The sequence below is a fragment of the Dromiciops gliroides genome, chromosome 1 (genome assembly GCF_019393635.1).
Source record: "Dromiciops gliroides isolate mDroGli1 chromosome 1, mDroGli1.pri, whole genome shotgun sequence".
NCBI classification, from domain to species: domain Eukaryota; kingdom Metazoa; phylum Chordata; class Mammalia; order Microbiotheria; family Microbiotheriidae; genus Dromiciops; species Dromiciops gliroides.
The window spans coordinates 289,020,141-289,044,858 of NC_057861.1; positions in this window are offsets into that span (position 1 = coordinate 289,020,141).

Consider the following 24,718-nt stretch of genomic DNA (forward strand, 5'->3'; position numbering starts at 1 on the left):
AACCAGATTTTTAATGAGTAGGAAAAAATGTTGACATGTAGTCAATTACTAGTTTGTGTCTAACAAGAAATTAATTCTTGCATTACTAATATTTTTATTATTCATAAAGGTAATAACAAAAGTAACCAAGCAGGAAGTGAGTAAGCATCCAAGGATGCACAAGAGGAATGCTCTCATTCCTATTAAATGACAATACATATGATTCCCAGCTCACAACAGCTCACACGGGCTTGTTAGTTCTTAACATGTAGTGGTAATTTTTTAATACTTTTAAAAGTAAGGGGTATTTTTTTTTTGGTCATTAAAAAAATACTGTTGAATAGTTAAACAAAAACAATGGCTGTAGTACCCAGGGGTGGAGTGGGGATTAGGGGAAAATGATATTCCTTAACCTTTATCTAATCAAAATGAATAATACTGTTCTTTCTTTGAAGACCAATGTTTTTGTTTTTGTTTTCCATGGGTGCTTTTGATACTTTTTTAATTTTCTCTCCATTCTTTGGGGGTATGAAGAAGACTTTCCTTTTCAACCACTATTAAGGAGGTGGGTCCATTTCAATAAAACAACTGTTTTATAACTGAGTTGTTTCCATAATTCTTTTGAGAGCCTGTTGGCTCTAGCACTATTGAAATTAAGCTATATTCAGAATATATCCACCCTTTCCCAACTACCTGGTTAATTGCATCATCTCGCTAAGTTCTGGTTTTAAAATAGTATTAGAAGTGAAAATGTGCTATTGAAAATGTCATCAGGGGCAGCTAGGTGGTACAGTGGATTGAGCACTGGCCCTGGAGTCAGGAGGCCCTGAGTTCAAATTTGACCTCAGACACTTGACACTTACTAGCTGTGTGACCCTGGGCAAGTCACTTAACCCCCAATTGCCTCACCAAAAACAACAACAAAAAAGAAAATGTCATCAAAATATTTTCCAGGGTGTCAATGACATCTTCAATAGAATCTTGCAAGTTAATGTCTAATGTTTACTTGAAAAATTACTGCTGAATGAGTAACATAAACCTACAAAACAAAAGAAGTGACAAGTGATGTGGGGCAGCTAGGTGGTACAGTGGATAGAGCACTGGCCCTGGATTCAGGAGGACCTGAGTTCAAATCCGGCCTCAGACACTTGACAATTACTAACTGTGTGACCCTAGGCAAGTCACTTAACCCCAATTGCCTCACCAAAAAAAACCAAAAAACATTAATGGTTAAGAAGAATTGCTGCCATGAAGTGGACAGTGGTAGTTAATTATTATCTGGAGAGATAAACAATATTATAAAATAGGCTAACTGTATATATTTTGGATTTTATCTCAATGTTATCGAAACTCTTCAAGGAAGATAAGAAGTGGTCTCTACAACCAACAGATCCTCTATAACTCTTTATTACTACTTATCGTGTTATTGTAGCCATATGTGTGGAAAGTTTATTTTGTAATGCTATTTGTTGTTGTTATTCACTCATTTAGCTGTGTCCAATTCTTCATGATGCCATTTGGGGTTTTCTTGACAGACACACTGGAGAGGTTTGTCATTTCCTTCTTGGGTTCATTTTAGAGATGAGGGCACTGAGGCAAACAGGGTTAAGTGACTTACCTGGAGTCACACAGCTAGTAAGTGTCAGAGGTCAGATTTGAATTTTGGAAGATGAGTCTTCCTGACTCCAGGTCCAGCATACTATCCAAAGTTCCACCTAGCTGCCCTTTTTGTAATGCTAAGAGACAAATTAGACAATTCACATTTTATAGTCTTTAAAGGTTTCAAAGATTCATATATTCTTAGGGTCAAGAGAAGAGCTTAGAGGTCATCTAGTCTAGACACTAATAAGAATGTCCTCTACAACATACCCATGAAATTGGCATCCAATCTTTGTTTGAAAACCTCCCATGAAGGGGAAATCTGCTATTCCCAAAGTATTAATAAGTCTTATTACAGTATTTCCCATTCCCCCTCTTCCTTGAGTAACTATTTGGCTCAGTCTCCCAACTACCATCTCAAAGTTATTTTGCATCCAGAGAAAGAGGGTATCTACTTCTCACCTCAGGATTCTACATGTAACTCTAGCATTATGTGTTCTCTTATAATATATCTCATTAGTCTCCAACAGTTATACTCCCCATTGATTATCACCCACATTTAATTAGCTTTTGGAAAAGGATATTTCCTAAGTAGATATACCAGGAACAGGTACAAAAGCAATCCCCAAGAAAGTCAAGGACACCATTTGCCACAATTATACACAAGGTCCATAGGTTAAGTGAGTTAAAGCTTAAAGTGCACATGTGACCAAAGCTTAAACTCTCAGCTCCCAGCTATTGAAGGGACTCTTGTTTTCTAACAAAATTCCTCTTAGAGATAGGTCACTGCAGGGCAATAAGAATTGATGCCTTTGTAGGATCCTAAGGCTTACTTTCATCAGCATATCTAGTTTGCCTTAGCTGTGTCTCTCAGCTCCCATGGCAGTCAGCTGCTGAAGCTCCAAGGACACTGGTACTATGATGGAAATTCAAACCTTTCAAAAGTAGACAAGCTCTTCCTTCAGTTCATGAGGATGGGTAGGAAAGGAAACTCAATCCTCTACCTACCCAATACCCATCAAAAGTGCTTATTTTGATCACCACTAACCTGGTCTGCTACTAGACTGTCCTGCTTAAAAAAAAAAAAAGTACATTTATTAGAAAACTCAATCCCAAAGTAACTTGCTGTAATAAACATAAGCCTGGAAGAGTGTTTGATTCTTTCAGTCATTTCCAATATATTTTCTGTGTTGCCATCTGATTTCAACCAATGGTTCAAGTATTTCACTCTTCCCAAATTGATTTAAAATTTATTTACATCTAATTTATATTTTTGATTGATTGACTAACTGATTCAATAGAAATGCCTTGCCTTTTTGTAATTACTGGGATGGATGCAGGGATAAAACATCCCTTATGCTTGCATAAAAATTTAAGTTGCCTTTTTAAAAACTTTCACCCACTACTTTCAGTTTTGCCCTTTGTGGACAAATGAAAAAAAAAATTGAGCCCTCTTTCAGTGAAGAATCCTTTTATAAATAGCCTAATTGGCTGAACCACTATTAATCCATCAAAGTATAAACATTTATTAAACACTTAGAAAATTCCAGGCACTGTGCTAAGCACTAGGGATTCAAAAAGAGAGGGCCTGGAGTCAGGAAAACCTAAATTCAAGCCTAGCTTCAGATACTGGCTAGCTGTGTGACCCTGGGCAATTCACTTAGCCTCTCTTTGCTTCAGTTTTCTCACATATAAAATGGGAATAATAATAGCACCTACCTCTGAGGGTAGTTGTAAAGATAAAATGAGATAATGATTGTAAAATGCTTAGCACAGTGTCTGAAAAGCAGTAAGTACTATAAAAATGTTAGCTAGCTTTAGCTAATATTATTCATAGATAGTCCTTGCCCTCAAGGAGCTTATAGTAGAATAGACTAGATGTTTTCTGAAATCTTAATTCCCTAGTTTTCTGAAGTGCCTAATTCCTACCTCCAAGTATTTGTATGAAGTGTCTCCTATTCTTGGAATGAACTGCATCCTCAGATCTACCTTCTACACTCTTTTCCTTCATTCAAGATTCTTCCCAGATTCTAATTTCTCTGTACTGTTGAATTTCCTGATCCCAGTAATTGAAAATATTCTCTTTTCTTCTCTATCATTCCCTCCCTTCTAAATAACTCTGCTGTGTATATATTGCATTCTTCCACTACCACCCACCACTACCAACACATCTTAAGGACCTCATACTCTAGGCAAATTGAACTGCAGATCTTATCTCTGTGACTCAGAGTGGTTTGTGATTTGCCCAAGATTACAGAGGAAATATTAATTAAAGTCAGAATAACCAAGTTGAACGAACATCCTTGCCATTTCTTTTAAATTTAATCCATTACCATAGCTCTCAGTTAACTGAGTTAACTCAGTTAACTCATTTAACTCATAACTCTCAGTTAACATATATATACATACATATATGTATGTGTGTGTGTATATATATAATGAATTCTATCTAGGGGCAGCTAGGTGGTGCAGTGGATTAAGCACCAGTCTGAGGATGTGAGGTCAAATCCAGCCTCAGATACTTGACACTTACTAGCTGCATGACCCTGGGCAAATCATTTAACCCTCATTGCCCTGCCCCCCCCCCAAAAAAAAAAGAAAAAAAAAGAAAAGAAGAAGAAAAAATAATCTATCTAAAGTCTTGATTGACCAAAATAATTTTTCATAAAAGAACAAAGCATTTAACTGCTCTCTTACATGCTATCAGTAATTATTGTCAATCTCTGCTGTATTGTTTGAGGTACAGGCTCAAACCACTTTGTGTATTGCATGACCACAATTCTACTGAATTCAACAAAATATTATTTAATTACTTATCATGCTTTAAAGCATTGTTCTAGGAACTAAAGGAAACATGGTCCCAATCCTCATGATGCTTACAGTTTAGCATGAAATGATCATTCAGAGCAAAACGTACTTGTCATTACTTCCCAGCTTCAGTTCAGCTAATACATTTCAGGCATATTGTAAGATGACAAAAATATCAGACAAGGTATGATAAAAACAAGAATCATAAAGAAAAGGCCACAACAAAGGAATGAAGGAATATGACAAGGATAGGAGTTATATAAGAGCTCCGTTTCTATAATTTTCTTTATACCAATTTAATTTAGCACTTTGTATAAATTGCTACTTAAATGCTGATCATTGAGCAAGAAATGAATAAGAGTGATAGAATCATTGAAATTTAGAATTTTGAGTCCAACTCCCACATTTTTAAAATGAAGGGCTTGATTTTCATTAGTTCATAATAATAGGTAATGGTTAGCATTTATATGCATCAAGCTTTAAGGTTTGCAAAATACTTTACAAATATTGTGTCATTTTGTCCACTCAACAATCCTGTGGAGGTGATAAGAACTATTATTATGCCCATTTTACAAAAGGGGAAACTGAGGCAGGCAGTGTTTCAATGACTTGTCCAGCATCAAACAGTTAGTAACTCTCTAAGTCTGACTTTGAACTCAGGTCTTCCTGACAGCAGGTTCAGCATTCTATTCATTGCACTAGGCATCCATTTGTGGAGGAGTTTTCTTCCCCTCCTAGAAAGTGCTTAGTAAATGTTTGCTAACAACTAGTTAGTGGAAAAGTCAAGACTAGAATCAGAGTTTCATGACTTCTATATTAATGCTCTTTCTGGTACAACATTCTGGAGCCTAGTGTCACATTTAATAAATCCCTTTTTTTTTCTCAGATGATGACAATTGACTTCACACTTAGAGTATTATTTTTTTCTTTCTCATCTTTTAAAGTGGAATTTAATCTAGCCATCCAGATTAGTATTGAGAGATGGTAATTAGATCACTAAAGGAAATCAAGGTGTTGTCATCATTATTAATCAATCAAAAGGTATTGAGTAAAAGAAATTTAGTAAGTCCATGACATTGGACCAGGGACTAGGGATATGAAAAATGACATAGTACTTCTCATCAAAGAGCTTAGGATCCAATTGAGGACTATGGTATTTAGGGAAGACAAAAATTAAATAAAGACTTTAAAATATGATCACTGCTCACAAGGAACTACCAGTCCTAACTAGAGAGATATTCTATAGGCATATCAAAAAGATAGCTTACATTGCAAATAATATAAACTAAATGTTAAATAACACAGGATATCATGTCACATGGTATTAATGCTTTTAGAGTTGAAAGGGACCTTAGAGATAATGCAATTATTCTCATTTTATAAATGAGGAAATTGAGGCCCCACAGGCAAAATAGCTAGCCCAAAGTTATAGGACTAATAAACTACAGAACAAAGACTTAAAAACAGGTCCTCTCACTTTGAATCTGTTGCTTGTTCCTTCTCTTTTCCTTGTATCCCCACTGCCTATCATAGCATCTGGCACATAATAGGCACTTAATAAATTCTTGTTATTGATTGTAGTATGTTGTTGTTATTTTTAATTCTTGGGAATGAGGCTTTATCGTATGTGTAACCTGGGAGTCTTTGAACATCTAAACAAAATCACAGTATCATCCCAATGGGCTTTAAAAGGTAGCCTTTGCTATTTAGCTTAAAATAGCACAATTAATATTTATGAATCCCATAGAAAATACACTAAACACTAATAAGGGTGGCAGGTTATACTTTGTCTAGCATTTCTCTTTGTCTCTCTAGGACCACTACTGGATAGTTTTTATGGCTAATTATTAAAATATACCTAGTTACCCAATCAATATCACAGTTATTACACACTAGGTCATGTCATGTTTAAAAACTATACAGTGATGCTTTTTATTGGGTCCTTAGCATTTAAATTTTGGAGAAGTTTCTGTGCTAAGCTAACATTCTGCCTTATCTGCCTAAGACTTTGTCTTTAATGACTTAAAGCAGGGAAAAGCCACCAAAGGTTTGATTAATAGATTCTGTGAAATAAAGTTTGAAATGCTCATCTTATTCAGAAGCTCAAGAAAGTCTTAAATGACATAAAATTAGAGGTATGTTTTGAAGATGAATGGCTATTAATTCCCTTTTTCTTCACTCTCAATTCCATTTGATTATTTTGGTCAAATTATGAATGGTATTTAATAGCTATTTCACAGAATTTACTTTCTCAATGGCAATTAAGCTAGATTACAATCTAAACAGAAACAGTTCAAGATATTAAATTAGGTGCAAGTTATTGCTTTAGTATCAACTAAATGAGAAAGTGTCTAGCAACACCACAAGGTTTCCAAATGCTGTTAAATATTCAAACCTAGTTTGGTAGATTTAATATTTTGGAACTGACTACAGTTGCAACTCAGAAATATTTAGTACTAATAAAGAGTATCAGATCAGTTCAAGTTAATTGTCATTCATTCTTCCCTTTTCACTGATTCCTTCTATCATGCTTCACTCAACATTAAGTCTAAGCATGTACCATTAGGAATTAAAGTGGGGCTTGACTAACCCATCCACAGGAAAAATTGGCAGCTGAACACCAGCTATCCATTTTCACTTGTCAGCATCATCAAAGTATCCACTTTATGGGGTCAGAGACTCTTAGAGGGTCAGAGACTCTTAGAGGGTCATTGTCTTATTCCTGTTTGAAACGATGCCCCCTTACATTCAATTGGAAATTTATATTGAATACTGGTCAATTCAGGCAAAAAATAAGAAGCACTATTTCAGATGTACCAACCAATGAAATATCTGTTATCTCAATTGTTCTTTGCTTCTCCTCCATCAAGGAACACTTGAGTACACTGGGAGGAGAAGGGTATTTCTAACATCAATGTCCTGCCCATCTCTATATTTTTAATATTTTTGCTATATATTTTTTCTTCTCCCCACCCAGATTGAAAGTATACATAGGGTATATATAGGTAGATTTGGCATTCTCTATGAAGAGAAAATCAGTTCCAGTTGAATGATGCAAATAGTAACCAGAAATGTTTGTGATACTTAAAATCTTCCCATTACAAAAAATTTAGATCTGTCAGTTTGAATTAATGTACAAGCCTTTTTACTACAATACTTTCCTTCTGGTCTAGACTTTAATGTATTTTAAATTCCACTTATGCTCTCTTTACTCTAGGTCTTGAAATTTCTGCAACTGGGTTGGATTATACTATTTCAAAACTCTCCTGGATTAGTGCTGTGAAGACCTGGTCAATTGATGGCCTTTAGTCTAACATTTCTCTGTTTTTGTTCCAGTAGTTTGTGTTTACTTATTTTATTTTGTTTTTACTCTGTTTATTTCTTTTCGTTACACCACAGTTGCTCTAGTTGTACAATGCCCAATATCATGATATAGCACTGACAGTATATTTTGGGCCTTCATTTCCAGTGATTTTGAAACTCAGAGTAGAGCAACAGTTTGAGGGAGGGCCTCAGAATTTATGGAAAGCATTCAGGATGAGTTGTTTGACTTATTTTGGTGAACGCAGTAATAAAGCTTCAGTCTTGCCATCTTTCCTAACTACAAAATGTTCATCCTCCCCCCTCCCAAGATGTCATTCAGATCCCTTTTAGTGGACTTTGGAAGGTTGAAGTGTTCTTAGTCCACTTTGAAATATGTGTTATTGAGTAGGCCAGGGCATTTTCCTCTCATTATCACCTCATAAACCAGCCATGAGAAAGACATGACTTCTTAGCTTAATGTAGTTATAATGGAGTGAAAGTTTTGACGTCTGCTTTTGGACTTCTCCGAACAGAATTTTCCAATCCAGGCCAGAACACACCTTGGCCCATGTAGTAGTACATTTTTATTTTAAAGAAAGAGCTTTTAGAGGTTAGAGAGATGAGATCCATGAAGTGATTCACAAATAACTTGCTATTAGTCCTTCCACAAAAAGGAAGAAAAATCAGAAAATGAAAAATTGGGGTGCTAAACATCATAAAAGTCTTTATAATATAGAGAATCTTAAGGATTTGAAGTAAGTTTCAGGGGACATGAGGGGAATGTCAGTAATGGGTATTTTTAAGTGCCATGCATTAGCAGAGCTTTCTGGAAACCAGAGAAGTAACCCCAATTAACTGCACTAGATCTATGAAGTTTTAGCTTCGGGGACCTATTGAAAGCTGAGATCATGCATTGGTGAAGTAGAATCTTACCCTATTTTACTCTGAATTACACCACTGAAAAATTCCATGCAGATTTCAATTACTGAGTCTGCTTCAAAATAGGGACTTTTCCCTGGGAACCACAGAATGCTCATCTGCCTTGATCAGAATTTGTTTGTATTGTACCACCAACTCAGTTATAAGGGTCATATTTGTTAATGGTATTCTTTACAATATTTTGAAAGAGAAGGGAAGCAACCCCCTAATCAATCATGATGCGTTACTTCATGCACTAACAATTTATACAGCCCAGATTTTATAACCATGGTTCTTGGCCATTCATGGAAAAATCCTGTTTCTTTAATAACTACCACATTATAGGATACATATGTTATCTATGAGCTACAGAAGTCTTTCTTAGAAAACCACACAACCACATACTAATGTAGCATATAAACTATGATTTTTAGAGTAATTTCACAGAACAACATGTGCAATAATGAGTACACATACTTTCCCAATTTATGAATTTAAATGAATGCTTTGGCTGTGTAAACTTAAGAAATGTTCCTCTCTATTTTTTTTAAATTTTGCACTTTAGATATTTTGCAAGATGTACTTAAAATATATTTGGTAAAGGGAGGAAAAAGCAGAATGGAGCAGAAGTTGAGTAATGTGGGAATGTTTTTATGTATTCTGTTACTATTCTGGAGAAAGTGTTCCAAGTAAACTTTTTTTTTTCTTCCTGAGATGGGGCCATTTTATCTTCGAAGTGTCCTAATAGTCTGTAGTGTCTCCAAGTTAACAAATAACTCATCATCTTCACCTAAAGAAAATGTTAATTAAAAAAAAGAATCTCCTCATGTTTCTTTAATAAGTATTGTACAAACTAAATTTAAAGCACTTTAGAGGAGTTTAAAGAGCCCTGAAACTCTTGATAGTTTCCTTTAAGGAGAACACTCAGTACTTCATATATCAATTTCCTTGATGTTTCTAAGTGGCTAGCAAGAAGATCACAATTCTTTACATAAAACATTTTAAATAATTTGAAATAAATAAGATTATACACTTGTTGCAGCTTCTTTAGGGCAGGAGGCATGGTCTTATCTCAACTTTATATCTCCTCCGATGTCTAGCATAATGCTCTAAATACAGGAAGCACATAATAATATCTCTCTTTTTTAAAAATTAGCCTACACTCATTCATGAGTGCAAACATACAATATATTCAATTATATCTGGTAGGGGAATGAGTTTAGAACTGGAAGCCAATATACTTCATGGTACTGTCAGTTCTGTACCTGAATGTCACTCATTAGTTAGATATCTAACAAATCATCCCTGGAACTCAGTTTTCTTATCTGTGAAAAGGATGAGTTTATATTAGAAGATTCCCCAAGATGGCAGAGTGAGTAGGGTGCTAGCACTAGAGTCAGGAAGATCTGAGTTCAGACCCTACTAGCTATGTGACCCTGATAGGGCACACATCCCTAGACAAGTCACTCATCTGTAGGATAGGGATAATAGCAGCACATAACTCCCAGTGCTTCTATAAAGATAGAATGAGATCCTGTTTGTAAAGTGCTTTGCAAACCTTAAAGCACTATAAAAATACTAATTATTTTTAACTACATATCAGAATCCTCCTCCTGATCATCATTAAAATATTTTAGTTTTCTAAAGTTTCTTGTAGTCTAAATCTATGATCTGACGTTTCTGACCTGGGGCAGAATCTATGGGAATTCTTGACTAGAGAATTGGAAATTTGTATTTCAGGGTAGTTTACAATAGGTGAGCATTAGTGCTAGTTATTTCCAACAAGGCCTTTGCTAAATTCTTAAGATTTGGAGAAGTTTGTGGATGTGTTTTGGGGTGTAATGTGATAAATCCTGTAGGGGAATGCCCCTATGAATTTGCTGATGTCATAGAGAACTCTCTGGGTATCTGCCAAAGCCAGATTATATTCCCTTCCACAAGTTTCCAGGGAGTTAATAATGGCAACTGGGTTGGGGTAATAATAGTAACAAAATAGCTAACATTTATATAATGCCTACTATGTGCTAGGTGTTTTATAATTATTACCTCATTGGATCCTTCCAATCACCCTGGAAAATAAGTGTAATTATTATTCATGTTTTACCTAGGAAGAAACTGAGGAAATAGAGGTTAAATGATTTATACTGAAGTAGATTTTCCCCCTTTGATATTCTACAAAGACCATTCTCAGTGCTTTGATGTTTTTTTGTAGGGTTTTTTGTTGTTGTTGTTAAACTTGATTAATTCAGATAAGGTCACTCTCCATTGTTTTACTGGGTATGACTATGGATGCTACCGTGGTGAGCTGAGGGTGAGATTTGAGCAGTACAGTGCAGGGCAAATGTAAGGAGGATTTTTTCTTCCTTATATATTACCAAGGGGCAAATGGGGTGTTAAGGAAATACTAGTACCTCTGGTGCAGAGACTTAATTAGCCCTTTTCAGGGCTGTTCATCTACCTGTGATGTCCACCTATGACCTACATCTCACTTGTGGTTCCAAGGAGCTGTAGCATGCTCAGTGGCCACACCCTGGTAAAATCATCTCAGCAGATGAGCTAAGCCAGGTTGAAGGTAACCAATAGGCCTCAAACCAGTCAGTGATATAGGAGGCTGTCTACCCCAAAAATATGAAGATATACTCACTAGCCTCCACCCCATGAAATGGCCAGATGAGAATAATTTGTTCCAATGGCTAAAAAGGAAACTGCAACAGGACCTACAGAATGCTTTGAGCTTGGTCAGATATCAAAGATGCCAAGGACATCCACTGCATCCTACACCATCACTAGTCATCCTGACTTTTGTCTTACTGCTGGACCTCTGATAATGAGTCTGATGACTTTGTACAACTTTGTCCAATTTACTTGCAAGTGAAAACCATCCATAATACATTGTGATGTCATGGGTCCTCTTTGGAAAAAGGAAGGATTAACAATAACATCTTATCTCCCTGAATAGCTAAACCAAGACCCTTCCTCCTGGTTTATTGGTCCAAGGAAAGACCTGGGGGCATAGTTTAATGAGCCATTTATTCTATCTACATTTCATAGAAAAACTCCCAAGGGCAAAATCAAATGGATCCTGGGGCTTCCTGCCTTTTCTCTCAGACTTTAAGCCTGTCTTTCATTTTTACTGATTGTAATCACCCAATTTGGGTCAGTGGGAGAGTCTGGTGGGCCCCTGAGGCTATCAAACCAGTAAAGGGGAGGGAAAACAGGAGGGGAATTAGAGGAAAAAAAAACTAAAAGGTTTGACTCCACCTCTTTCTGGATGGGAAGACCTACAGTAAAAAGAACACTAAGGATCCAGTTCTATTGGGACACCTTAGGGATACATAAGAAATACAATCCCAATGAGTGGTCCAGGCAGAAGGGGATTAAATGAATAGCCCATGGTCATTCATACTTACTGTATAACTCAAAGGTAGGACTTGAATCCAGCTCTAACTTTCTCCAAGGCCAGCCCTTTTATCCACTAAATTATACTCCCAAATGTTAAAGTCTGGAGAGTTCTGAACATTTTTCTCTACTTGCTAGTTGTATGACCCCGCAAACATGTTTTTTCCCTCTAGACTTCAGGCACTTCAACTGTAAAATTAGTATAATAATTGAGTGCTCCTCCATGGATCAAATGAGAATTGCGTATCCTTTTACAAACTTTAAAGCACTATATAGATATGTCATGGGGAAATGGGGTATGGGGTTTGGGTAGGGGTGGGGGTTTGGGGTCCTTAGGAATTCCTCTTTAAAGAATTACACCCTCATGCACACAAAAGCAGTTAGAATAAGATAGTAGTTTATTTCAGGGCTGAGGAAGGGAAGGGAAACCATGAAAGAAATCCTTTGACGGCTCATGGGGAGAGAGGCATGGCAGAGTGTGGCTCTGAGATACCAATCTCCTCGAGCAGGAGACAGGCAGGTACTTTTATAGAGGACTGATGGGAGTGACCATCTGACTGTGGAAAGTTCCTTTAGTGAGGGAGGACTATCCCCCACTGGTGGTGGCTGGAGGAATTGGGTGAGGGGTGGCTGCAGATCTCTCAATCCATTTCCTCAGGACACAAAAGAAGCAGCCACACCTGATCTTATCACCCTAGGGTTGAGGGAGACTAGAATGAAGAGTGGGGGTCCAGGAGCTATCTCAGTTCATCTGGTTCCACTTATCTCTCTAGGCATGTCTGTCCTCTGGTTTAGTTTCTCAAGGAGAAGGTTCTTTGATGTGCCCCAGAGAACTTCTGGGGTACTATAGGCCCATAACAGATAGCAGCTGTACAATTGTATTAGATATAGAAAGAAAACATCATACCTTCCATAGGGATGCAATCTGTAGTGCTGTATACAATGACATGGTGGGGAAATCACGGGAGTGCATATATAGGACAGCAAAATTAGAAGCTATGGCAATGCTGCTGGTATGTGTTCTCATTATTTGATGCCCCATCTTTCACTGGCCCTGCTCTATCTACTGAAAGTGGTCCATTTATGATGCGATAAGGGGTACTTCTTTGTTCTTTGTGTTTTTTTGAAGGGCAATGGAGGTTAAGTGACTTGCCCAGGGTCACACAGCTGGTAAGTGTCAAGTGTCTGAGGCCAGATTTGAACTCAGGTACTCCTGAATCCAGGGCCAGTGCATTTTCCACTGCTCCACCTAGCTGCCCCCGATAAGGGGTACTTCTAATGCTGCATCTAAATAGATGACTAAATGTAGGGGATACTATGCAGGTTACCAAGCCTTTCCAACTTTGTGGATGAGTTTGCATGCTTCACTGAGGAAATATCCCTCCTTGACTGACCCAAGATGTTGCACACTGGTTTTTATTTAGTGTGTGTGTGTGTGTGTGTGTGAGTGATAGAGACAGACAGACAGACAGACAGATAGATGCAAAGGATCCTCCTAGGAATTGTAGTTAAATTTTTCAGGATACTGGGGCCAAATGAAATAAAGTCAGTTTTTGTGGGCCTGCAACACTTGGGGATACCTCCTTCCTTCATTCTCAAGAATAAGACCCCAAGGAAGAAAGTAATACTTTCAAAGACCAGAAGAAATTGAAATTATCTTTCACTTGAGATATTCCATTCAGTGGGATATTGAGAGACTTCTGTAGTTTGGGTAATTTCTATTTTTATCATGGTTGCTTTTTCTTTTTCTCTCTCTAGCTACAATTTCTACTCCTTTATTCTGGCTTCAGTTCTCTTTGGCACTCTCACTGGTTTCTTTATTCCAAGTGCCTGTGGAGAGAGGAGAGGGGAGAGGGCAGAAGAGAGGGGCCCGGAAGCAAAGGAACCATTTCCAGATCACTGATGCTTTTGCAGAATTAGCTTCACCATCAATTAAACTTATTTATCTCCTCTACCATCCCTCAGAACACAACTTTGCATCATGCCCTTAGTTTCTTTGTTTTTAAATAAATAATGTTGAACTGATTCTAAGATAGATAATATTGATCAATTCCTTGAAGTTGAACTTAGAAAGTTCTTCTAAATGTAGCATTTAGTCCTATATTTTAAAGCTATATTTTAAATTAATTTCTAAATAAGACATTTCATTTTCCAGGAAACAAAAATCAAGACCATATCACTGAAATCCGTTTCTGTAGTTCAATAGCTGACCACCTGTGATTGTTTTTGCTTTCACGGGGCTAAATTCATAGGTGTGCCCCCTAAGTAGTAAGATATTTCATTCTCTGACATTTTTCATCTGAAATTCAAGCAAGCAGATTTCCCTGGTTGTGGTACTATTTACCTTGATTGGGAATATTGTGTTAAAAAATATGAAAGTTTTTTAACAGTCGGTTAGGATAACTGAAAGAACCCAGTTTTTTTTTTTTTTTAAGGACCACCCTTTCGGGGAGGAGACCAACGGCATGAGCTACGCACGCCAGTCCGCCTGCTGCGCAAGTCAGACTGCCTGCTAGCACTCCACTTACGGGGTGCAAGCTTAAAAGGCAAGGAGAGAACGGAAGTGGGTTTTTTTTTTCCTGCTCTGCTGATCTCCTGACTGCGCTGCACAGACAGTTTCTCTCTCCCCAAAGGTGGCCTTCGGCTTTTGGTGAGTTTTATATGGAATATAGACTAAGCTTAGAGTTAAGATGATTTGTATTGTGTTTCTACTTTCCTATCCTTCTAATCAACATCACCTTGAGACTACCATACAATAAAGGCTCTATCTAGAAAACCAGAAGGTTCTTCCATTTACTAGTCTGGGAGATAAATTAAGGGAAAGGTTAAGTAGGGGAGATTTATGATCTAATATCCAATTTTAATCTCACAATATCCACTATACTATTGAGTTTCTCTAATGAATCTAGTTTCTAAGTTCCAAAGGTAAGTTACTTTTATAAAAAAAAAATAGTTCTTTGATTCATCAATAAATTAAATGGGGCAAGATTTTGTTGTTTTTGTTTTTGTTGTTGTTGTTGTTTGTCCTTTTGTCTCAAAGAGGACCATGACAATTGGAAAGGTGTCATGACTCACAGCGAAATGGATTTAAGTGAGGAATCACTATGCAAAGTCACCAGCCTCACTCTCTCCTCCAGAGCCATCTGGGGCCAGTGGCAAGATATATATCAAGACAACTGGATATAGCCTGGATGTTTAAGTTAATTGGGGTTAAGTGACTTGCCCAGGGTCACTTGGCTAGTAAGTGTCTGGGGTCCAATTTTGAACTCAGGAACTTCCAATTTCTGGGTCAGTACTATATCCACTGTACCACCTAGCAGATCAGAGCAGTCCTCCAGCTGAACTCTCTCAACATTAATCTCTAAACAACTTTAAATAACTCCACAAATAAAATTTTGCAATGGCAGAGCCAACAAAAGGTCAGGATGAGAAATTTTCTGGCCAAAGACAACTTAAGGGGTCCAGAAGAGAAGTCTGTGACACCTTTGTGAGATTAATAATATCAAGCAAGAGATCACGTTCCGTTATCATATCTTTTACCTTCACACTAGGATGGTGGTTGAATTTGAGGAGTAATTACTTTTTTATTCAACTCAATTGAGCTTTTCATACAAATACGTTTATCATGTTGTTTTCAAATAGATCTCAAGCAAATATATACACACACACATATACACACAACGTATAGAATGTCTTTTTCCAGAAAATTAATGTTTTATGATCATATTTTTATCTGTGAAATTAGGTATCATTAGATTTTCTGTATATGTTGTTAGCAACAACAGCAACAAGAATAATAACTAAGGGCAGTCATTTTATTCATCTAGGCAATAGTCTGCAGAACATTCATTATAAAAGAACACTAGAAGGATAGCAATTTGTCCCAGAATCACTTTGGTTTGAATTCCTTTGAACTAAGATAAGAAAAAAGGTGATGACAATATGGTAATAACTGTTGTTGTCATCAACATCAGCATCATCTCAAAACTCAACTCATTGTCCATAAGATGAGGAGAAAGGTACAACAGCAATGTAAGAAAATGTCAGGGAGGTTGACAAGATTCCCACTGGAATCTTGTATTTGAAAGTCAAATTTTCTATTCAGTTCAGATCTTTTAATCACAAATGCCTTAAAGTCCTCTTTTTCACTGAAGTCCCATTTCCCTTCCCTGAAAGATTATACTCAGTTTTGCTGGGTAGGTGATTCTTAGTTGTAATCCTAGTTCCTTTGCCCTCTGGAATATTATATTCTATGCCCTCCAATCTTTAATGTAGAAGCTGCTAGATCTTGTGTTATCCTGACTATAGCTCCACAGTACTTGAATTGCTTCTTTCTAGCTGCTTGCAATATTTTCTTCTTGACCTGGGATCTCTGGAATTTGGTTATAATATTCTGGAAGTTTTCCTTTTGAGATCTCTTTCTAGAGGTGTTCGGTGGATTGTTTCAATTTCTATTTTACCTTCTTCTTCTAGAATATCAGTGCAATTTTTCCTGACAATTTCCTGAAAGATGATGTCTAAGCTCTTTCCTTGATCATGGTTTTCAGGTAGATTAATAATTTTCAAATTATCTCTCCTGGATCTATTTTCTAGGTCAGCTGTTTTTCCAAAGAGATATTTCATATTGCTCTCTATTTTTTAAAATTTATTTGGATTTACTTTATTGTGTCTTGATTTCTCCTAAAGTCATTTGCTTCTATATTCTCTATCTTAATTCTTAAGCAATGATTTTCTTCAGAGAGCATTTGTATCTCCTTTTCCATTTGGCCAATTTGGCTTTACAAGCTGTTGACTTTTTTTTCATGACCCTCCTGCATCACTCTCATTTCCCTTTCCATCTTTTCTTCTACCTCTCTTACTTTTCCCTCTACCTCTTTTACTTTTTCTTCAAAGTCCTTTTTGAGTGCTTGCATGGCCTGAGACCAATTCATATTTTTCTTGGAAGCTTTGGATGTTGGAGATTTGACTTTGTTATCTTCTTCTGAGGGTGTATTTTGATCTACCTTGTCACCAAAGAAACTTTCAATGGTCCACTGCATTTTCTGCCTGCTCATCTTGCCCACCTATTTCTTGAATTTTAACTCCTTCCTAAAGTGGAGCACTGCTTCCAGGATGCACTGTCCCAAGCTTCAGGGGGTCCCAGGTGGATACAATTTAAGGAGAGTCTCATTCTCAGCCTGCCTGGCCTCTAAGTAACCATGGCCCTGCTTACTCTTTAACCCAGGAGAATAAATCTGATTGACATCTGATTCTCTGTGGTCAAATGCTTGGTGTGCCTGTGCCCCTCCCCCACTGGGCCACTGCCACTCTAATCCACTTCCTGAACAACACAGCAGTGCTCCAGAGCTGCAGAGACCCCTACTATTTCCCCCGGCCAACTACTAGACACCCTCACCAGTCTGTGAGCTGAGTTTCAGAAGAAAGCCACTGATGCTAATGATTCTGAGGCTATGGAGGCACAACATGCCTGGGGCTTGATCTGTGCCACATGCTATGTTTCTCTCTCACCCCAGTACAGCAGAACTTCCCTGTCAACCTTTTAAGAAGTCTTTGGCTGGAAAATAATCTCACTCTGTTCTTTTGTGGATTCTGCTGCTCCAAGAATTGTCTTATGGCATTTTTTGAGGTATGTGAACGATCATGTTGGGATCTCTGAAAGTCACAGCCTTTCCTCTGCCATCTTGGCTCCTTGCCCACCCCTCCCCTACTGGAATCTTGTATTCCCTGACATCTTTGCAGTAACTTTGAAAGCCTGGCAGTTACCATGAAATTCTGGTCAATAGGTTTGTGGCAGCAACATTGATTAGATTAGAGCACCTCAGCCTTTGTGAACAAATGACTTCTAGGAATCTAAGAAACAGATGGGGTGGTGTAGATTTGCTAGCTGACTCTAAAGAAACTATAGTTGTGATCCGCATGACATGGAAGATGGGAGAATGAATACCATTTCTTTACATTCCAATAAAACAAGAAAGCAAGTTACATTGGAACAAATCAGAAATACTAATGTGCCACTTGCTAAAGAAGGGTCTACTTTATTTGGAATTCCAAAAATCCTGCTTTGAGGTCGATAGCATAAATCCAACTAGCAGGCTTTATACCAAAAAGTGTAATTCAAAAAATGCTGCTATTTTCTATAACTACCTATGCACAGAGCCAGCTCTTGTATGAACGTCAATTGTTCAATTTTCAGTGTGAGCATATACACCTCAGAAATCTATGGCCACTACAAAAATGGCCTTAACAATTATCTTATTGATTACCTACACTTAATGAAGTATTCATAATGTAGATTAAATTTAGAAGTAACCTGATTAAAAAAACACACTTATAAGTTTAATCTGCTTTATTAATCCCCTCACCCCTTAAATAGCCTTATTGAGAAGCAGCTAGGTGGCACAGTGGATAAAACACTGGACTTCAAATCAGGAAGTCTCACCTTCATGAGTTCAAATCTGGCCTCAGACAATTATTAGCTGTGTGACCCTGGGCAACCCATATAACCCTATTTGCCTTAGTTCCTCAACAGTAAAATGAACTAGAGAAGGAAATGGAAAAACATTCCAGTATCTTTGCCAAGAAAACCCCAAAATGGGGTCACAAAGAGTCAGATGTGACTGATACAGCCAAACAGCAAGCCTAACTGATGTTAGACATTTATCCCCATGTCCCTGTATTGTTCTGTAAATATTACTTGAGTTTAGCATGAGTATAAGGCTCTGGGAATGAAGTTTTCACCTGACTATAGGTTTGGTAACTAAATATAGGCTAATATTAGTGTTGGTCGTGGTGGTGGTGGTGATGATGATGATGATAACTGGCATTTATATAGCAATTTAAGGTTTGCAAAATGTTTCACATTCATTATCTCATCTGAGCTTCAGAACACTCCTCTCTATAGCCATCACAAGTAAAGTCATTTTGCCACAATATTGAAATGCACAAATATTTTAAGACTTACCCACAGTAATACATGTCACAATTATTACCATGGCAAGGACCATAAGGAGAAAGTCGGACTTATCAAGCAATACCCCTAAGAAGAGGGATCGGGCCATCTAGGTGGCACAGTGGATAGAGCACCGGCCCTGGATTCAGGAGTACCTGAGTTCAAATCCAGCCTCAGACACTTAACACTTGCTAACTATGTGACCCTGGGTAAGTCACTTAACCCCAACTGCCCTGCAAAGAAGAAGAAGAAGAAGAAGAAGAAGAAGAAGAAGAAGAAGAAGAAGAAGAAGAAGAAGAAGAAGAAGAAGAAGAAGCAACCATCATCATAGCAGATGTTGCTTGAGAGACTTACTAAAAAACTGTGGGAAAGAATTAGAAAATTATGTGACTATCTTTGGTAGTATGTGGAAGAGAAAAAAATGAATCATTATTCATGTCAAGGTAATGTGCAGTAAAGAATTCAAAAGATAGAAATATTTCAGAATTTCTAGATTCCTTCAATTAGTAATTGAAAGCCAAAATTCAAAAGTTAACAAAATACAAGATGTGAAAATAACACAAAGAACAACAACAACAACAACAAATATCTATCAAAAACTATTATAGTGACTTGAAAAGCATTAAAACAGGGACATGACAGGATTCTTAAAGAAGAAAGACATGGAAAATTTCTAGCTGTCTATGTGATTTCACAATGTACAATGCAACAAAAATGCAAGTTAGAATTTTAAAAAAAGAAAGTTTATACACCATTAATATAATGAACAATAGAACAAATATGTCAAAACCCCCTTATGCTTTTACCTTGTTTTAAAACCATCATAAAGTCTCCTAAACAAAATGAATTATGACTTCCAAATTAGAGGTGAAGTAGAATCAAAACATCTCATTAACTACTTGGTATATTTGGATGATATCAAAATAAATATCACTTGAAAAAACAAGTTTTAGCTCCTTCATCTCATGGAATCTTTCTCCACTGATATGCAGACTCAGTAAGTGTAGAATTCTTAGGGTATGCCATGGAAAAATAAAGCCTAAAAATCATTACATTTGAATTTAGAAGTCACATTGAAATTTTGGATCAAGAGTTCTTACTTTTTTTTTTTTCACTGTCAAAGACATCTTTGACAGGCTAGTGAAGCCTATGGAACCCTTCTTGAAATAACGATTTAAAAAAAATGAAAATATATAAAATTCTAAAGGAAACCAATTATATCAAAATATAATTATCAAGATTATAAAAAATGGACGGATTCAAGTTAACAACCTTTGTTCAGGATATTTAGAAATAACTTGTTTTCTAGGCAAGGCATATGAAGCATAAAGACACCAAGAAAGATGTTGTGGTTAACTACATTGACAGAGGAATTCTGAAAAGTTAAATGGGAAGAACACACTTAAAGAAACTAAGACTTATTATACATGCCAGTCTTTCATTTCTTTTTTTTTAAAATGCCAGTCTTAATATACACTTTTGGAATTATTAAAAAATATTATAATAAATTTGGAAAGTACTCAAGCAAAAAGCTGGACAATATTAATAGAAGATTAGGACAACCACCAATTTTTAGGTTGTTAAGTTGAAAATTGATTCCCCACTTTATTTCGTATTATTTATCAGTTGAGCTTTGTATCTGAACACTGGAATCAATGCTTAGGGATCAGATTTAGATTTAATTCTATAGGCCTTAGTGGCAGAATTTGTAAGAGTTTAACATTCCTATTCCTCTGAGCTACACCCTAGACTCAAATTTGACTTACCCCACAAGGGAAGAAGGGGGAAAAGAGAGAATGGGGAAAAGGGATGATGAGTCAACCTGGTCATAAAATATTTTGCTGAGCACCAGACCACTGTGGTGTATGAAAGTACCTAACACAATATTTTCTAGAAGATGTTCATATCTGAGTTTTCCCCATTGCCTTGGATCCTGGAGATGGCCTCATGCATCAGGCCAAAAGAAAGCCCACCCTTTATCTCTACTATAAAGCAATTATCATCTTAGTTTAGTTTTCATCACAGAAACATTTTTGGCACTTCATATAGCCTGTTATCTTTTCACAATATAAAAAAGGCTGTTCTGGCTGCCAGAGGCATCCTGGGCTTTTGAGGAGCCATGGATCTCATTTGTTGGCAATTGTTGGCCTTGATAATAAATTGATCATGTCCAGAACATTGTGCTCCAATTCCTCTTTATTCCAGATTTTTACTGGGACAAGATGTTTATAGAAAAATTGACATTTCCATGAGAAAACAAAGGAGGAACATGATTGATAAACATCCTTAGAACACATGATATATAAATAAAAAATTTTCCCCCAAACACTTTTGGACATCATTTCATGGAGCCATAATAAATATAGCAATCTTCTGAATGTAACCAAAAGTCACCTACATCTGAATAAAGCCTTTAAAACAATTAAGATTAGAGAGTGGAATCAAAAGCTTATGTATGTGTGACAGCTAAATGAACTCTGAGACCATATGTTATGGTGGAAATTTGAATACACAATTTGATTTCCAAGTTCCTTGGTTAGAATCTTGACTGCTACTTACCACCTATGTCTTCTTGGATAAGATACTTAAACTTGCTGACCATCAGTCCTCACCTCTAAAATGAAAGGATTGGAGTAGGTAACCTTTCTAGTTACTTCCAGCATTATTCTGTGAATTCAGACAGCAAAGAAGTATTTAACAAATACCTAGATCATACTGATTTGTTTTTGGAAATGGAGGGATTGTTATGACAATCTGTATCAAAGTCCTTACTACCAGAAACTATAGAAGCTTTTTGCTTAGTGACCTTGGACATAATTATAAATGACATTTTTTAAGGAAGTAGAAGAGACACTGTAACACATCACCAAAGATTGTAAAATTTTGTCATCAATTGAATACTTTGTAAGACCTGACATGGTAGCTAGGATTATACATAAAACATTGGTTATCTTTTATGCACTGACAGATGACAAATCTCCATACTACAAATACAAATATCAAAATATTCCATAGAGTATAGTTAATAAATTATATTGGATTTAGACCATCATCACTGATCACATTAGCCATCATCTCTTGCAGTTTTCTTATACTGAAACATTCTTCTATTATGGTAGCCTCCTCCCATTGATAAGTTTCTCTTCAGGCTGTGCCCATTCACAGGTCCACCAACAGTGCATATGTCAGTTTCCCCACAACTCCTCAAACATTTTCTGTAATTGTCATCTTTGCCAATCTTTGAATTATTAGAAATTTTTAAAATAGTCAATAATTAATAAATGTTTGCTGATTCATTGAGTGTGAGAAGATTAAGACTGATCCTACATCATTTTCTTATTTATCCTATTGTCCAAAATATCTGAAATTCTAGCCTCAATATATTTCTTCTAATTATTTCTCAAGTTTTCATAAATCCATAGCAGGTCATTCCTTTAAAAATTCACTTTAATATGAGACAATAACTTATACATCACAGAATAAAGATTTTATCTATCTATCTATCTATCTATCTATCTATCTATCTATCTATCTATCTATCTATCTATCTATCTATACCTCATTACTCTGATTGAAGTTGGATGTGAGATTTACACATTAAAAACAATTATAGATTGTACTTATGTGGTTATAAATAGTGTAATGAAAGTAGTCTTAACAAGCTTAAGAAGCAGGATATAGTTCAAACAAAGTACCTTTTGGAATAAGTATATCTGTAAGCCTCCCACCCCACACACCAATATAGCAGTTTTGACACTACCCAGCCATATTCAATTAGCAAAAATAAAATTATCTAGATTGATTCTATTATTTTTGGTACATGTCTGTTCAACAGCTATCAAATCCTTTGATGAAGGAAGTAATTGTACATATAGACATCAAGAACATTATTTAAATTAATTTCTATATTGACCAGAATTTTTCCATTCCCTATTTCCTAGATCAGGTCGCTTAGTTGTTATCATGTTAATGTTAAATTCTGATCCTCTTTAAAATTCCCACATGCCTCTTCAGTACACAGGGTTCTGTTTGAAACCATACTCTAGGTGAGGTCAATAGAGATTTGAGCATGTAGTCTATAATGATTAGAATATAACTATTGAGAATGTTCCCTCTGAAACAATGACTGCTAGATGAGATTGAACCCTAGTTTCTTTTTTTCACTAAACAGAACAGCACTGTTTATACCAATACATTTATTGTATTGATTTACAGTAAATTATGTACTGTCTGTAGATAAATATATTCCTTCATCTGACTTTTTTTCCAGGAAAATAATGTCTTAAATTCACATTTATATCTGTGATATTAGTCAGCAAACCTAAGAAATGCAAAGTTAAAATAATAGGCCACTTCTAACTTTACCATTTAGAAATTCACTTATTGTTCATAACTTTTATAATTGAAGTCTTATTATATTATCCAGCCACACAGCGTGATTTCCTGTTATTTGTCTAATGTTTTTTTAAAGAATAGTAATTTAATAACTGTAGTGATATTCATCCTCAGCTTTTAGCAAGTGTGCTATTTTGTGAGGCCTGTTTATAAAACACAATTGTATCAAGCATATTTTTTGTTTGCTGTCAAGAAAAATTGCAAATGAGGAAAGACAAAGGGATGATATTGAGGTGCTGCAATATTGCCTTAAAAAAAGAATCTCCACTTTTTGTAATATTAGGGTTGTATTTCTCAAAAAAAAAAATCCTTTTCCTTTTTATGTGCTTCTGTGAAAGGTGACTTTATTCCTTTCTCAGAGGATAGGCTGAGGTCTTTATTTCAGTTACAGGGAAACTAAAAGTTTTCCTTTATATCTTTTTTCATATGAAGTGTCTTACACTACTACTTAGCCTGTCCACCCAGTCCCAACCCCTGCCTTACTACACATGTGGTTTCACACATACACAAACATATATGCAAAATAAAACTATGGTAGTAGTTATTATAATTCAATATTCTTTGGAAAAGAATACATGTTTCCAACTTCTACTTTTAATTTATACTGAAAAACTGATATAATTACTAGATGATTATTTGACTAACCTACTAGGGAATGGTTAAGGGGCAAAAATACAGCATTTAGAAAAAACATTTTTGCTCTTAATTATATCCAAACCCAGAAGTTGAATCTTATTACTTGTGGCTGAGATGAGTAGCTGTTAGAAATATGAGCATGCAAAAAGACGGTTTCCTTTGAATGTTTGTTTTTAAAGCAACCTTTATTAATCTTTAAAAGCAAAAAGCTGGGCTGAGTTAGAATTTTGTTTCAATATCATAATTAAATCTTAAGCAAGTTTCAGTGGTAAGAAGCTTTGTTTAAATTTGGACCTTTTGTCTCCAGGTTCCTAATCTTCTCTATTTTACACTCCCTCTGCCTTGTGTAATCATGAAAATTAAAAATCTGTCTTTGAATTATAAACTTAATGTCTTTATTCAGATTCCAAATGTGATATGGAGCCTTTGGTTAGGATAAGTGAAGTCCCCATGCTAGAAGGGCCAATTCCAGACTGTAGGAATGGCTCATAGCTGGGAACTTAAAACAAAGGATTTTGACTAGATCATATTTTGGAAAACATTTTTAGTTATTTGTTCAAATCTATGGTGGAGTCCAAAATATTGATGGGCATTTTGGACAGAAACACTTCTTTGGGTTCCCAATTATATTTGTTTAAATGACTTAAAGTCAATGTAATTATTTGGACATTTAGGGTTTTTTTTTTAAGGAATTTCATTCAAAATGGTTGTCTTTTCTAAGTTCAAAAAAAT